The 12,573-nt window shown below is 50.1% G+C and overlaps 1 protein-coding gene across 2 annotated transcripts in view; it reads right to left on the bottom strand.

Annotated features, from left to right (window-relative positions):
- OPCML (opioid binding protein/cell adhesion molecule like) overlaps positions 1-12,573 on the bottom strand; it is an 854,468-nt gene that overhangs the window by 841,597 nt on the left and 298 nt on the right. The gene's annotated exons all lie outside the window — the stretch shown is intronic.

Genomic DNA, 12,573 nt, shown 5'->3' with positions numbered 1-12,573 from the left:
CAACCAGGCTGTCCGAGTCCCAGCAGGCAGCCAAGCTGCATGCACCAAAACAGAAATCACTAGGGTCTGTCCCAGAGCAACTGGAGATACTGACCTTCATCCGCCTGGCAAGGACACACCAGCTTCTCCGCCCACTCTCTGCTGATGCAGGGCCCCTGGCAGGAGTCGGCTGAGGTAATAACAGCCCTGTGCAAAGTTGGGGCCTCCTCCGGGAGGACAACAGGGCTGGTGAGGGTATTAGCCACTGAGCTGACATTCGGCAGGTGAATTCTGCAGCGTGAAGGTAACATCACCTTACAGAGGCTGGTAGAAAGAATCCAGTCCCCAAGGTACAATCAGCCACAGTTAGGGCCCAGCCTGCTCCCATTGATGCCTAGGGGTGTTTTGCTATTGACTTTTGAGAGCAGGTCCCTCGGCTCGTGCTCAGCTCCGTGATCAGGAGTAACCAGGAAAGCAGTGCACAAATATGGGAACAGAGTTTATGCCTTCATCCCTACTGCTCCCAACTCAGCAGGCCCGATTCAGACCTCTGCTAGTCCCAGACAAGCTCAGGGTAAATCCATTTACTTCAGTGCAGCCACTCTGGATTTGTATTGATGTCAGGCTGGTTTCAGCTTTCGGGGACCTACTGAAAACCTCCCCCAAGCTGGGAGTGGTCTGGACTCAGTGTCGCCATTCCGTCTCCTGAAGCACCAAATTCCTCAGTTCCCCTCACCGCCCTGCATGGCTGCTGCGGCGCGAGCGTCTTGCATTGCTGTGGCTGAATGGAAGGGCAGATCTGATATACATAAATCAACATATTACTCATTTTCTAGCATTGCAATTTGACAGCTGTTACATGAGCACATTGTTAAGAACTGTCAGGCGGTGATACATAGTGCCTTTTACAACATATGTTGACTTTTATCTAATGGTTGTTCCATAATTAGCCCCAGGGAGTTCGAATCTGAGCATCCGGTTGGCTGTGTGATCTCAGCTAACCTTTTCTTCTACTGGGAGAAAGTTAAGACAGGAGGGGAGGAGAGCGCCATGAGCCAGGCTGGTGGAGAACTGGAAGGCAGGTGAAGTTCACATGTTTGCTGCACCTAGAGTTTCCCATATTGCAGTCTAGGAACAGACAGGTTCTCGTTTCCTTCCCTGGCTCCTAGTCAGCTAAGAGCCATCTGCAGGGCAGATCATGAGCATCTGAGACTCATGAGCCTTTCCAAAGAGCTGGAGCTGAATTTTAGGCTCTGTGTGTGTGAGGAGGGATGGGATCTTTGGAGAAAGGAGGAGGGGGCAAAGGAAGAAAGATAAGCAAGAAAGTTGGGAAGCCTCTGTGTGTGTGAATGCAAGGATGGGAGAGCCGCCAGGGGCCCCTTCCCAAGAACCCAGCCCAGGGTCTGCTCGGTCTGATTGCAGATCCTTGGAAAAATCTCGTATAGAGCAAAACACAAGCTGGATAAGCAAGGAGGATACGGAGGGTAGAACTCCCTGCTAGACAGCAGCCCCTTGGAGCTGATGCAGGATGGGTTGTTTCTTTAAAAAAAAAAATCATATTTCAGGGCTACAAGAGAGGCAAAGACGCTCCACCATTCTGTAATGTGTGCACCACTGCCTTCTGCTGGATGGAATCAAAACTGCTCCGCTGTGTGCCAGAAGCCCTATACTGCTAACAGCTGGGAGAGACTCTCCTTTAGCTCAGGTCACAGGGGCAGGAGGAGGAAGATCTGGATGCTACCCCTGCTGTCACTGCGAAGGTATGACAGCCTTTGAAGTGCTAGGTGAGCAGAGGCTCGTCACTATACACACTTGTTATTTTGAAGATATAGTAAGGAGCCAGACAGTTCCCAGACACTGCAGGGGCACTTTGGGTGGAATCATCCAGCTGCCGTTCCTAGCCGTGTTTGTCACTTTCGTTAGCGACACAGACCCCCCGTGGAGAAAGGAGCAGGTGCAGGCAGGAGAGAGATGCCAGGCTTGGTGTGCCATAGCATGAGGGAAGGGACAAGAAGCGGCATTAGCATACCACGCTGTGCCCAGCTCTGCTCGATGTAGGGCACACAAAGGACAGGAGATGGCAGGGGGCAGGCAGTGAAATAGACAGCTGGAGAGTTAGACCTCCCAGCTGAAATGCTCCTTGAGTTCAAGTTGGAGTAAGGCAGGAAGGTAGCCATTGCTCCTGAGGCTTTTTCCAAATGATCCCAGCTCCCTCTCAGTAGCCAGGAAGTGGGACAGTAATGGGAAAGCAAAGCTATCTTCTCCAGCTGGGAGAATACGGCAACCATGTAACCGAAGGGCAGCCCTGAGCCCCCAGCTGCCGTGAGACGACCAGACATTGGGTGGGATGGATGAGTCATCGTTCCCTCACCCCCCACCCCCAGAAGCCTTCACATTGGGAAGAAGAGGGGAAATATGTGAACGGGAGAGAGTTTGCCAATGTGGGAGAGGAAGGTGCACAGCATGGGGAGATGAAGGGAGAGGACAAGGTGTGGAACATGGGGCAGTGCAGGGGGAGTTCTTGGAGCACGTCTTCCCAGACAAAGATTGGGTCAAGAGGATGCTGGTAGCAAAGCCAGGGAGGGGCAGAGGATGCAGGGCTTTGAAGGTCCCTTCCAAGTGTGAAATAGAGGCTGCCCGTAGCTCTTCCAGCAGGTCTATCACCACCACCATTGGCTTTCAAGCACTGGGCATTGCTGACAAGCCACAGAGCCTCTTATCTCTGTGTCACAGACTCAGATCCAGCCTGGCTCGGTAGCGGCTGAAAGTCGTTGTTTGGTGGCCAATGTGAAGTGAACCCGACGGTTTTATCAAGCAGCCCAAGATAGGAGCACATCTTTGTGGTGTATTGAAAGCTATTGAAATAGTAACCTGTCACTTCAAATGCTTGAGTGGGGCTCCCGGTCCTGCTTGCCTACACATGTGATCTGGCGGCCTAGCAGCAGTCAGTTTGCAGACAGCCTGCTCATAGTAAAGTGTGCCTCGCTGCTTTATGGAGCAGCCTGCTTTCTCTCTCTCTCTGCTTTTGGCTCTTGTATTGTTAAGTTTCTGGATTTTAGGAAATAAAGTAGGGTTACATTGCAACCTTCCAGCAAGATAATTCTAGGGGGGTTTTAAACTAACTTCTTTGTGTGTTTATCATGAACTTGACAACCGTACAGGCTGAGAATGTGGCAGCCAGTCTGCATCTCAATGTATAGGCAGAGAAGTTTGCAATGGCCCGTTGAGAGGATGGGTGAGGAGGGAACGCATTCATATAGAGACAAGGGATGATTTGGTGACTGAAAGAGTGGATACATGAAATTAGTGAATGGAAAGAAGAGATGGATGGACCAAGAGACATGGGGATGGATAAGGACACACACACACCCCGAGCCAATCAGCACAAAAACAAAACAACCCCCGAGTGGCACAGCAGTCCAGCACCCCTGGAAGTTGACACCGAGATGACTGCCCCCTTTCCCCTGAAGCTCTTGCAGCCAGCTAAGAGAGATCTTCTTCAGTTCAACTGCTAGAGGCCTGTGTTTTGGGGCCAAGAGATGAGGGTTCCAGTCCTGGCTCTGCAAAGAATCTTAAAAGAATTGTAACTTTTGTCTGAAGCACAAAGACCCATTGCACGGGGCTGTGAACCAGGATGACCACAGCCCCTAAAAGGCAGCACACCGGTTCACCGTATCTTCCAGGTGCAGACTGAGCACGGGGGACTTGCCTTAGGCCTAATTCAGGGAGCTATTGGCAGAGCCCGGGAACAAGATGCCTGCTCCAAAGCCCGCTGAAGCCAGTGGAAAGGCTCCTGTTGATTTTGATGGGCTTTGGATTTGGCCTCGACGAATAGGTCCATAGACCCCAGAAATACCGACTATAGACAGAAGTGATGGGGCAGATATATAAATAGAAGGATATATCTGACTAAACAGATAACTTTGATTTCAAGCTGTTTGGGGCAGGGCCCATCTGTTTTCTGTGTTTGTCCAGCACCTAGCACAATGGGATCCCGGTCTGTGACCGGAGCTCCTGGGTGCTATCACAATCTAAACTAACACCCACGAATGGCGAGGCAGATGAAAGAAAAGCTAGCTTGGTGCTCCTTCAAGTACATAGGCCTGGGAAAGATCGGAAGCTGATCAGCCTCACCCCCATACATTATATATGAGAGACAACCCAACCACATTCCCGCCTCTGTCATGTCCTGCATTATAAACCTCTTACTGCCACGTAGAAGCTTGAATCCCAAGTCTTCCCAGTAAAGCCCTCTCTGGTCCCATTCTATCAATATCAGTGTCAAATATTCACTGGTCCTTTTAAAGCAACTTCCAGCTGCTTGAGATTACATATGAGGAGGAGGATAAATCCAAAGGGATTAGTTGTTTTAGGGTTTGGGGGACATCAGATGCAAGAAGTCTGCAAAGTTTGAGGGTTGTTTTCTCCCTCGCATGTGTAGGTTTTAAGGGGGGTGAAGGAAGGGAAAAAAATCAATACAAACACAAAGATAAATATGCTTTTCGGAGCTGCGTGGCTGCAGCCAATTCCTCTGGCCCTGCCACAGCAGCTGCATAATTCATCAGCTCTCTAGTAATATGCAAATACTGCAGCTCCCAACAGGCTGTCCGAGGCAGGCCTGTCTGTCTCCTCGCTAGGAACCCGCGAAGTTGAGAGCTCACAACAGGAAACAAGCAACTCGTTGGCTGAGCCTTAATGTTGAATTACGCAAAGCCCCTCTTGTGAATTATACAGGAGGCACGATGTGCGGGCAATGGACTTGTTTATATGTTCTGCTCTGGTAGCTTTCAACTAGAGCTTCCTACTTAGCTGCATGTCCCCTCACCCCCCAATATTAGACTCAACCTCCCCTGCACCACGTTCAACCAGCATAACACACACATGCAAATCTTAGTCTCCTGTGAGTCTAGAAACAATAGGAAACCTAGGCTTTATGGCCACCGGTGCACCGACTGCCCAAGCTACAGATTAAAAGGCATACTGTTGTCAGCCTAACACTGAATTCTTCCAGCACAGCACCACCGTGACTTGCCCATCCACAGCATTTATTTTAAATTTCATTTCTTTTTCACCATGTCTATTTTGTTTCAATTGTCTTAAGCAACCAAAACAAATACTCAGCATGTTTTGTAATATGGTGATTTCAAGGTGCTTTGCAAATACAGGGAAACCGAGGCACAGAGAGGCGGGTTAAGTGACTTGCCTGAGGTCCACAAATGTCTGTAGCAGAACCCGGGACTCTGCTCTGCACTGGATGGGACTGGTGACGGTCAATTTCATAGTTGTTTCCAGCCCTCTCATGTGCTTCCTTACCTGCAATCTGGACAAGTGTAACTCACTCTACCTGGGCTGAAGGGGACATATACACAGGCAGGTCAAGCTCGCGCAGCACGAAGCAGTCCTGGCTTCTTCAACAAGAAAACGTTCTTAGAGCCCCTCATTCCAGGGCTCTGCCCACTCTTCTGTCTCCCTGCTACTATTCAGGGCTCTGGTTATACTCTCTAAAGCCCTTAGTGGATTGGGCCTGACCAGTCCTTTTCTCCATGACCTGCCAAGAAGGGTAGGTGTGGCAGAGCCAAGACTCATGCTCTCAGGAGCTGGTGATTGCCCATGATGGCTTCCCCCAGCTGCAGAACTTGGCCCCTTGGCCAAGAGCCCCAACCCAGAGCAGCCGTGAGGAATGGAGAGAAACCCACGTCAGAATGGCTAAACCTTCCAGCAGTGAAAAGCACCGCCCTTCAGGGCTGGCTCTTCAGTTTTTGTATTCAGTGCCCCAATACTCTGGTGATGGGCCTGATCACACAAGACATATTGACCCCTTTAAAGATCTTCAGAGCTCCCCTGCCCGAAAAAGCTATTTTCACTGGTGTTTTAAAATCCTCATCAATTGCCCAGGGAGGCTGTGAAATCTCCATCACTGGAGGGTTTTTTAAGAGCAGGTTGGACAAACACCTGTCAGGGATGGTCCAGATAATACTTAGTCCTGCCATGAGTGCAGGGGACTGGACTAGACGACCTCTCAAAGTCCCTTCCAGTCCTACGATTCTATGCCCACAGTTAGGAGAACATTTGTAAAGCTACTGCCAAACACCTGCATATGGGGCTTAATACTGAGTGGCTTTGTCTTTCCAACTCCACTCTCAGGTCATTGACCATCAGAATTAACAGCCATCTACACACCTAACGGCTCTAAAGGCCCCAGCTCAGCACGTTCGCCTACTTCGTTCCTTATTTTATAGGGGTAGCGTCTAAAAACCTTGGTCAGGATCAGGGCCCCCTGGGGCTAGGTGCTACACAAATACAGCATCAGAGACAGTCTCTCAAAGAGCTTATGGATATAGGACCCGATGCTGCAAATTACTTCACGTGAGCAGAGCCCCAGTTTATCAGAGGCTTTGCACAGGCTCAGGCATCTACTTGCACAAAGCTCAGTGCATGATTGGAGTCTTCGTTTGCAATCGGCTTCCATAGAGATACAGCTCTGGTTCTCCCGTCCCCTCTTTTCCCTCAGCTAACTCTCTAGCCTGTTCACCATGGTATGCGCTGAAGTCAGGACACCCAAACGTGCATTTGACCGGCACTTAACAGGCAGGAGCTTGGATCACATCCCATTAGGGGGGTTATATTTCAGTGAGGTCAGTGGCTCTAGCCAAGCGGAGCAAAGAGGCTGCCCGCTGGAAAGAAATTAAAAACCAACCACCCAGGGCTTCAGGGCACAGTTCAAGCTGCTGAACCATGGCATGCGGGGGAAGAGCAGGTGTCTTCATACAACCTGGCCAGGCGTGGTGGTGGTGTGGTTTTACAATACGGTGGTGGAGGCCTTGTGCTCTCAGAGAGGGGCAGGTTCAGGACAGCAGCTAAGCACCTTACACAGAAGAAAGGTCGAAGGACGGTTGTGTAGTCAAGGCACAGGACTGGGAGCCAGCAGGGCCGGATTCTAGTCCTAGGCTCTGCCGAACGCTACCGGTTTGACTCCAGAACAGTCACTTCCCCTCAGTGTGCATCCGTGTCCCCGTCTGGGGGATGTGGGAAGCTCCCCTTTTTCACAGGGGGGCTGGGAATTTTATGGCATTGAAGCTTGGCGAGGAGCTCCGATACTGCAGCGATGAGCCCCATAAAAGTGCCCATCTCTAATGTACAGATGGGTTAGGCAGCAAGCTCTTTGGGACTGGAACTGTGTCATATTCTACAAAGCACAGAGGTACCTTCATAGCAGCTACATAAATGACTGATAATTATAACAACTGCCTTCAGTTCTAGACAACCTGTAGGGACTGCTTCAGATCTGCACCATCCCCACTGCACCCATCTGCAGAATCCACGGTTACCACTTACAAAGCACTGCAGCCTATTAGCATAATCAGAACACTCATGATCTACTATCATTAGAATCTCATCTGCAGCCCCATCCCTCATTAATAAAACTTGCTTCAGTCGCTGTGCACCTTCCACCTTTCCTCACCTGGACTCACTTACTGGCAAGCATGAGAGTTTCAGGACTGGTTAGTTACTTGCACCATTAACTTCTTCTGAACCCTGATGCTACAGCAGAACTGCACATGCTATTTTAAACAGTTGCGCAAGGTTGCCACTGATCTGTTCCACCCCAGAGGAGGCTGCATTTCAGACCTGGCCAAAGTGGATCCTCACACATAGCTCCTAAAGAGCTAGTTAGTGTAGAGTGACTTTTAAGGGAAGTCAATGGGATTTAAGCATGCTTAAGAGCTCTGCTGAATCGGAGCCCAAGTGACACTCTTCATTGCTTTAAGATGGCCACCAATCTCATTCCTTTGGGTGGGATGGCCCCATCCGGCTACCGGCAGCCCTCAGGCAATGCTGTAGCTGCGGCATAGAGACGCTTTAGCTGCTCCGTTGCTAACTGAGAGACTTCATAAGTGCTTCTGCAGCAGGTGTTCACTGAGTGCCCTGCCCATAAAGCCCTGGGCTTTGGGGAGCTCTGCTGGAACATGCAGTGGGCATTCCAGGCCATGGGGTCAGCCAGCCCTGCATGGACTGTGCTCCGTTGTTCACTCCAGCTTCCTCCCAATCCCTCTTCAGCCTCACTCCCCCACCCTCCCTGTCCCTACCTCTCCGCACCCCCCCATCCTCCCCTTATCCTCTCTTTCCCTCTCCAATACAACCCCCCACACCTGCCCCCAACCTCTGATCACTTTGTAGGTTGCTCCACTTTCCCCTTCCCTCTCTGTTTAGCCTCTAAGATGTTTTCAGTAGGGACGGTCTGTCATAGCCTTGTACAGCCCCTAGCACAATGGGGCTCTCATTCTGATTGCGGCTTCTAGACTCTGCTTCAGTATAAACAAACAACGACATGCTCTCAGATAACCAGAGGCCAGAGGCCTTAGAGCTGGGATGCAGATAAGTACATTGTACTCTGGCTTTTTTGCTCGCTACTTCTGTGGGCCAGGGCACGCGGGTGTCCCAGTGAGAAAAGCCTCCCCACTCCCCTCACCGGCCCCACCCACTCAGTTTTTAGCTGAGCATTTGTGGCTTTCTAAAAGGAGGATTTTCAAGGCATTTCCTTTCAATCTGAGAGACAAACACTACAGAGAAGGGAAAACCTCAGGCTAAGACCTTGAGGGAATAGAAGGGCAAAAGGCTGTGTGGTTTTATGAGAGATTAGGGCAAACTTAGTTTTGTCTTAAGCCACTCAAGGCTTATTAAAGCCCCCAAGAATAGACTGTGCACCTTGGAAAAGCCTCCCAGGGCTTAGAGAAGAAAAGTCAATTTAAAAGGAAGAGAGCAGCCTGCTTAGTTAAAGAGGCAGCGTCTTTCAAACTGTACGGAAAAGCTGCCCAGGGACTAGAGAGCTGAGGGCCTTTTAGGGAAGTGCAACGTACGTCAAGCAGAGCCGAGTTCGTAGCCACGGGAAACACGGCCCATAGGCCTGATGTACTCTCAGCTTTGTGCTATTGCAGGTCGGGTTGCAATTTTATACCAGTGCAACACCTACCGTGGACACCATCATACTGGTGTAAAGGTGCCTTATATACTGCAACTTATTCCCCTTCCGCTACAGGGAAACACCTTTCTAGTGAGAGAAATCCCCACCCCAGCGTGCAAGTAATTGTATCTCTTGAACTATACCAGGATAGTTAAGCAGTACTGTACAGTTTTCTAATGGAGACGAGCCCTGCATGGGGAAGTTGGCATGTCGAAAGCTGCCCCCTTGTGGAAAATTGGGTGCATTGCATATAATAAATGTTCAGTGCCAAACAAACACATACATGAACAGAGTGACCAGACGTTCCAATTTTATAGGGACTGTCCCAATATTTGGAGCTTTGTCTTGTATAGGTGCCTATTACCCCCACACACACACACACTCCCTGTCCCAATTTTTCCACACTTGCTATCTGGTCACCCCTACACATGAACATCGTCCCCGCTCTGAGGAGCTGACAGTGGGACTAATTATGGTTAATGTTAAGCACTTGCGTGCGTCTTTGCAGGCTGAGAGCCTAAAAGCCAAGGTCTGGAATCTTCTCTGGGCGAGCATACGAACTGGTGACTATAGCCAGTCACTTTTCGCTAATGCTACAGAAACAGCCCAACGGTCTGTTCAACCTGGCATTGGCCCATGCTGGACATTTCACAGGGAGAATATTGCACCGGGCCAGCTGAGCAATTCTGTAACTTCTAGAAGATCTTGCTGACCCCAGCAGGGGACCAGCAATATGCCCCAAAGCATGAACACCGCTAATCATTTCAATAATATATTTCATGCAAGGCTGCTAACCAGCCACCTTCCCTGCATGGCATCTCCCTGTTTGGAGGGAAGAGGCGGCATATTTACAGCCCAGAGCTAGTTCCAGTTGGTTAGGAGACATCCAACCGCCACCCCACTTTGCCACCACCCTCTCTACAAGGCTCTCAGTCCCAGGCCTTTAAAGGAATAGAACCCATGACCCCTTCCTCTCTCCCCATATCTGCCAGTGTCATTTTCCCACACCTTAAAGGGGTCACACTGTAGAACAGGGGGATGATGCCTAGACCCTACTACCCTTAAGAAGTCAGGCCACCCCATCACAGACACCAATGTATACGGAAGCCACCAAAGCAGATTGCACTTGCTGGAGACGAAGTCCTGGGAGAACAAATTAAAAAGCAAGGCCGGTCATTGCCATTTCATCTGGCTGCTGCTTCCTGTGTTGTTCTGAGCCCCCACCTCAGTTTTTAGGAAGACGTATTAGATGGAGTTCTGGGATTCCTACTGGCCCATGAGTATCATATCCATGGACTACACCAGAGAGACTCAATCAAAGCTTATTTCAAAATCCCCCCTTCACACGCACTCACACCCTTTCTTAGCACAGGTCTCTCCACCCTGTCATGGGACTTGACCACCAAGACCTTTTGGGATTCTACATTTACTGCCTCTACTATCAAATCAAGTAAAAAGACCTCCTTGGATCAGAGAAAGAGAGAGAAGGGGATCTTCTCACTGCCATCCATGCCAGCTCAGCCTAGGATCTAAAAGTCAAGCTAGATTCTCTCTCACTCACATCCTATAAAAGATTCCATAACCAAAGGTTAGCTCACATTTCTGTTGGCAATGCACAAGCCAGACTGAAACGCAGCTTGCTTTACTATAACGGTATTGACTCCCCAGTGCTAATAGGGGTGTGGGGGGGAACCATAGCAAAAAGGATGGTCTTCTGAACCAGGATTCAGGAGAGCTTTGTCCTATGCCCACCTCTGCCACAGACTTCCTGTGTGACCTTGGGCAAGTCACTTCGTCTCTCTGTGCCTCAGTTTCCCCACATGTAAAAGGAAGATAGTACTCTTTCCTTTCACCCACCCCTTGTCTATTTAGATGGCAAGCAACCTGGGGCAGAGACTTCCCCTTACTATATTTGTACTGCTCCTAGCATAAAGGGCCCCAGATTGTGGTTTCAGTCCTGAGGTGTGACTAATATTAACACAAACTTTTTTTAACTCATGAAAGTATTTTATTACTTGTGCAGCAACTTATTTGAGGCAGAGAATGACTCACACAGGGGAAGATTGACATAATGAGTAAGAAGGTGCCGTGTTGACAGTCATGAGCTGTGAGGCATGAGCAATCTTCTCCCAGCCTGGACCCAAAGCCAGATGCAGCCTTAAGGATCCCAGCACAGGAGCTGTGTCATTTTCTGGCTGGAACATTGACACTGTTCCTGGTGGTAGGCTGAGCAGTTCCAAAGAGGATGGATCTAGACTGTTCTCAGTGGTAGCAGATGACAGAACAAGGAGTAATGGTCTCAAGTTGCAGAGGGGGAGGTTTAGGTTGGATATTAGGAAAAACTATTTCACTAGGAGGGTGGTGAAGCACTGGAATGGGTTACCTAGGGAGGTGGTGGAATCTCCTTCCTTAGAGGCTTTAAGGCCCGGCTTCACAAAGCCCTGGCTGGGATGATTTAGATGGGAATAGGTCCTGCTTTGAGCAGGAGGTTGGACTAGATGACCTCCTGAGGTCCCTTCCAACCCTGATATTCTATGATTCAGTGAGGTTGGATTTTAACACACCGGAGGTAGGAAGCCGAAGTGAAGGGAGTCATGGGAGCGGGGACAGGCTCGGCAGGAGAATGACAAGGTTTTCTTCCCACCTGTCTGTTTGGGAAGTGGGGGAGGGAGGAAGAGGGGTTCCCAAGGAATTGATAAAGTAGAGTGTGGTTTCTTGCCCTTTCCTTGCTTGATCTATTTGGGGTCTCCTGGAAAGGTGCTCGAAACAGGAAGATTACTCTCCCATCCTGCTCCCTCCCAAGGATAACCCATCAGTTTAGCAAGACAGGGCTGCTCTCGCACCCCTGAGCGACACAGTTACACTGACCTAAGACCTAACATAGACTGTGCTTGGAGGAATTCTTGCACCAACCTTGCTAGCAACTGTTTGGGAGGTGGATTGACTACAGAGATGGGAAAACCCCTCCAGTCAGCATAGGTAGCATCTACACTGAAGCGCGACAGTGGCACCGCTGCAGCCTTTTAAGCATAGGGAAGCCCAAAGGTTTCTGTAGCATATGCAGCAAATTAGGATTCAGGAGATCTGAGTTTAAGTCCCAGGTCTGAGCTTCCCTGGGTGCCCTCGGCAAGCCGCTTCGTCTCTCTGGGCCTGAGCCCTGGTGTGTGGATGGGGACTAACAGCCCTCACCTGCTTTGAGGAGGGCTGCTCTGTAACAAAAAGGGGTGTTGCTGAACGCCAGTGAAAATAGCAGTGAAGACAGGACAGTTCAGGCTAGCAGCTCACAGAAAAGCCTGCAGAGCAGCCTGGGGTTGACCCTGAACTACTAAGCCCAGTCACAAACCCAGTTTCTGTGTCTTCGCTGCTGTTTTAAACCCATGTTAAGAACACATCTCTGTGTTTTTCAGGGTCAACCTGCTCTTTGTCTGTGAGTCCACCCCCTTTTGGGTCTTACAGGGCCTAGGCCAATGGTGCCCATCTTGATGGTGGGCCCGAAATGCAACCATGGCATGGGTGCTGGACCTACGGGTGCTGCTGCTGCACCCCCTGGCTTGGTTTCCATCAGACGCAGGGTTTACAGTTTGATTCAATGGCTCTCAGCACCCCCACTGGACACATTGGTCCAGCACCCC

This window comes from Mauremys reevesii, linkage group 12, assembly GCF_016161935.1.
Source record: "Mauremys reevesii isolate NIE-2019 linkage group 12, ASM1616193v1, whole genome shotgun sequence".
NCBI lineage: Eukaryota > Metazoa > Chordata > Testudines > Geoemydidae > Mauremys > Mauremys reevesii.
This window is presented reverse-complemented; position numbering and strand designations above follow the sequence as displayed.